This window comes from Dasypus novemcinctus, chromosome X (genome assembly GCF_030445035.2).
Source record: "Dasypus novemcinctus isolate mDasNov1 chromosome X, mDasNov1.1.hap2, whole genome shotgun sequence".
Classification (NCBI taxonomy): domain Eukaryota; kingdom Metazoa; phylum Chordata; class Mammalia; order Cingulata; family Dasypodidae; genus Dasypus; species Dasypus novemcinctus.
Genome location: NC_080704.1, coordinates 21,318,053 through 21,323,028, shown reverse-complemented (window position 1 = coordinate 21,323,028; position 4,976 = coordinate 21,318,053). Strand labels below are relative to the sequence as shown.

Genomic DNA, 4,976 nt, shown 5'->3' with positions numbered 1-4,976 from the left:
CACAACATCTGAATGTGACCACCATTCCCCCATATCAACTTCTATACACAGAGAGGTAGTAATTGCATTATTTAATAGTGCTCAAGGGTATGTATGGACTTGATAGTGAACGTATTCAGGTTCAAATCCTAGCCATGCATCTTCCTAGCTGGGTGACCTTGGGTGGGTTAACTCAAAGTCCATAAACCTCAGTTTCCTCATCTACAAAATGGGATAATAACCACCTCATTGGGTTTTTGCAATAAGTAAATATAATAATCTAAGTAAAACACTTGGAATTGTACCTGGCCATAGTAAGTGCTATGAGCATCAAAAAAATGACAAGACCCAGATACTTTGATTGAGTCTTGATTAAAATGTATAGTCAAAATGCCAGGTCACAAGTTTTCATGATACTTAAGGAGAAACTCAGCATCAAGAAGTTGTTGACACTGCTTTTAAGAATGCAAAGCACTAGGTTGGTGCCTACCTTTTGTTTAGAAAGATAAAGAAAAATTTGGAGAATATTTATATACAAGTTACCAAAACATTTAAGTTCCTCTTGACTGAGCATTTACTCACTTGGTCTTCTTACCCTAAATGACAAAAGTAATGCTCTAAAACACAGGCTTGTGAGATTTGGCCTGTTTTATGTTTTTGTTTTTTTAAATAAAATTTTATTGGAACCCAGCTACAGCCATCCATTTACATACTGTCCATGCTGATTTTGCACGCCAAAGGCTGAGTTGAGTAGTAGGGAGAGAAACCATAAGGCCCATAAAGTCTAAAATATTTACTATCTTGCTCTTTAGTGAAAACATTTGCTGAGGTGACCCTTGGTCTTTAAAAAAAAAAAGACACTGTGACAGTTTGAAGCTTTTTTGGACCCCAGAAAATCCACTTAAAGCTAATCCACTCCTATGCATGTAAACCTATTGTAGGCGGGACATTTTGATTAAATTACTTCATTTAAGGGCCTCTGATTAGATAACGTGAATTAGGGTGGGTCTTAATCCTCTTATTGGAGTACTTTATAAACGAAAGAATAAAAAAGCTGCACATACAGAAAGAAAGTCACAGAGACAGAGAGAAAAAACTCCTAGAAGCTGAGAGGAGTCACTGAAGCCAGAGGCTGAAAGCAACAAGGCCTGGAGGAGAAGTGTGGAGACTGGAAGATGCTGCCATTGTTTCCTGCCATATACCTGATTTCCCAAAGCTGCAGCTCAGGGAAAAGGATCTCCAGATGATGCCTTGATTTGGACACTTCCATGGCCTCAGAAAGGAAGCTTTTAACCTGATAAATTCCCATTATAAAGGTCAACCCATTTCTGGTATATTGGTCCCAGCAGTCTTTAGAAAACGAAAACAGACACCATTATTGACCCATCCATCTCTTCTTTCTCCATAGCACCAAGTACCAAGGCTAGCATCTTTCCCCATCATCCCCAAACCTCCAAGTGAGCATCTACCAATGTGCGAAGGTAACAACACTCAAGTACAAAAGGAACCAAAGTTTTCAAAATGCCCTAAGGAGAGAAAAAGCTTGACAAATAGGGGGAAAAAAAAATCGACATCATCAAATAACAGGATTTGCTCTGCTTTCAACTACTTTCTGTCCCTTAAACAGATTTTAATTTCAGAGGCCCATTATCCCTTATGTAAATTCAAATGACTTCTTTACAAAGAAGGAAATGAAATGGAGCTGCCTGCTGTTCAAACATGAGGGGTCACATGGCTCAAGATTGGGACAGCCTTGCAGTCACATCAGTCAGTGCAAAATCTGCATTTTATTAAAGACATTTGGGAAGATCCATTCAAAAATACATTGTGCTCAGTAAAAATTAACCACTTCATGCTTATAATTAAGGTTACCACGGAATATATATTTGTATAATATTTACAGCAACAATAGAAATTTTACATAAGTTTAGAATGGAATACATGCCAGAAAAAATTTGATAAGATGTACCAACACATGATACAAAGAGTTATATAAACACTTTACAAATGGTTCATAATTAGCTTGAGAGGAATTTAAATATTCAACACTTTAAATTCAGTTTGGATTCAAAAATTAAAAAGATTAACACCACATCACACCCTTGCCCACAGTAAAAAGTATGGGATTATAATTTGTATTATGGATTATAAAGTCTGTGCAATTAAGAATTTTCAGTGATTCTTCATCTACCACAAATTTGGATGTCATGTCATTCTGGCTTATCCCTATTTTTATTGTTACACATGAACAGCATGGTCTTGATTTCACCCTGCCCTATGTCTCCTCAGACACCCACTTCAAATTTAGTAGAGACTGAAGAAGCTCTGAATAGTCTTCTAAGTATATACAGAATAACTACCTGAATTCAAAATGGCACAAAGCAATTCTTGGAGATAGGACTTAGGGGCAACTATTTTGTTTGGTTTAACTGTGTTTGTCAATCCAAATTTACAGTGAGAATTTACTTCTTTTCATCACAGCATTACCCCTCTGGCCTGACTCAATCAATGACCAAAGAGTAAACAAGGAGAGGGAAACAGACTGAGATGACTACAATCAATTGTCTTTTTTCAGTGAAAACTGATTTTATGCAAGCTTTGCTTTCCATTTTGGAAAAAAAACTACGCTGTTGCAGAGAACTTGAAGGTTCCCCAGAAGGAAAAGCATCGTTTTCTCCTGAAACTGAATGTTTGTAACTGGAGCTTTTGACAACTCTGGCAATATTACTTTAATCCCACAACAGGGACTAAAGTCAAGGCATCAATCTTTCCTATTCCTGGGTTTCTTCTGATTAAGCCTGAAACAGAGCACTAGGACAAGCATGTCTACTCCTGATATACATCAGATCAGCCTTTTGGAAAAGTAAAAAAAAACAAACTAAAGGAAGTCCTGAGGAATTCTTAGCAGTCTGTCAAAATTTGAGGGGATGGAGGAACAGATAAGGTCTCTTTCTCCCTGATACTCTGTGTTGGAAGAGTAGCAAACAAGGCAACTTCTAATCTGCATACAACATGGAGACTGATTCTAAGATTCCAAAGGAGGATCAAAATACGACGCGAGGGTCAAGTGGGGTTCAGAGAGCTTAACCTTGTGGGTAATGAAGGGCCTTAGAAGCAAAACCAGAACTAGCTCAGTTCTGCTGGCCCAAGAAATCCAACGTGCTATTACAAATTTTTTTCTGGCAAAACAAAAGACAAACCTCCCTCAAACTTGGGAGTAAACGGTTAATGAAGGAAAATACAAGGCAAGTAGTGATCATATTTAATAGCCTATAGTAAATACACAGAATGGTGGATCAGTGCCTGGAGAGGAGAAAGGTAGAGTCAGGACCAGGTAGAACACTGATGAATTACTAAAGCACTATGGGAAATGAATAGTTGCGTAGTAACTGGCTTGGTACAAAAGTCTATGATCTTTTACAGTACATTCAATTAAAAAAAAAAAAAAAAGAAGAGGAAGAATGGGGAAGCAGGCGCAGAGTTTCCTAGCCACCTTACTTCTACCACACTGTGTATACAGACAGATGAAGGACTTGTTCTGTCAAGGCGTCATTTTCTTGCATTTACTCATGGTTTCTGAGACAGAATTTTTAACCAGCTAGATCAGACCTGAAGATTTTCCATGTCCCAGCTGGTCAAGAAGCAAAAGAAAGAAATCATAATCATTTAAAAGTTGTTGTTTTTGTTTGTTTGCTTGTTTCCTTGTATTTTTAAGTCTCTAAGTGGAACTTCTGGTGAAATTCTAGCTTTGGGGATTAGCAACAGGACACTTCTAACAGTTGTCCTGTCTTTTCTGCTGCAGTCCCTTTTAAAGAAACCAGAATTTGTGGTTTTTTTCCAGCCACAAAGAAATTTTCTCTGCATACACACTTAATTAGTGATGACCTAAAGGAAGCAAGGAAATATTTTAATATATTTTGACTTGGTTCAGTGTATCTTATCACCTTCCCAGTTCACAGAAGGACAAGTCTTGGTACCCACATGGGTCTCACTATCCTACTATGATGCAGGAGGTAATGGACTTCTAGATATAAAAGCAGTGCTTTCGAGAAAAAATGCTCTGACCAGGAGAGAATGTGCAGATTTACTGAGTCCCAGCTGAACTCTAGGGATAAATCACAATTAGCTACTTACTGCCCTTGCTGAAAGGGCACTGTTACCACCAGGACCTAGGCGAACAGAAATGGACAGATCCTTCTACACACTTCAAAAGTAATCCTCTGGCCTCTAAGAAGTTGTACACTTATGAGTCATTCTCAATACATGGCTAGAAGAAAATAAATGGCTTTTTTCCTTATTTACTCTAAGAACTAGTTTAAGAAGTGAGGATTCTATGACATGGACTAAGAGGTGCTGGGAAGGGAAAATGGGACAGTGTTTCCCAGTGGAGTCCACTAATTTTCAGATTAGGAACATGCTAAACTGACTAACTCTACAACCACAACATACTCTATAGCACATGACATGACTAGAAACTAACCAGTATAGCTCCAAGCTTAGAATTAAAGTACAACTGCATATGGTGAATCTTAAAGCATGTTTTAAAACAGATTTAACCAAAGCATACAGCACAAATACTCTTATAACAGCTACATCACAACCACCAATAAAGAGTTTTTGCTTCTAATCGGTCTGCCATATGCCAATATTTGTAAAGAGCTATTAAATGAAAGACATTGTCTTTCTGGATACACGGCTAAAAGCCGTGGATGCCTACAAGCAGTTGGTAAAAACCATGCCAATCTGCCAGGCTGTTGCTTGCTTCTAAATATAAACCTCATGGCTCTATGAGAGATTTTCTAAGGACACTGACCTAGAATTCAAAATTCTTAAACACCTATAAAGTAACTTAGGTCTCTTCCCAAAGGATGTGCCTTTTAGCAGGCCCAAGACAATGGAAATGAACAACAGGATCTGAGGATTCAAGAATAGTGGTAGAGGATTCTTTAAGAGAATGTGATGTTGAAGAATTCATACCTACAGGTCTGCTGCCTGGA

General features: G+C 38.0%; 1 protein-coding gene across 1 annotated transcript in view; it reads right to left on the bottom strand.

Moving 5' to 3' along the window:
- CDKL5 (cyclin dependent kinase like 5) overlaps positions 1-4,976 on the bottom strand; it is a 309,028-nt gene that overhangs the window by 15,043 nt on the left and 289,009 nt on the right. The window lies entirely within an intron of this gene.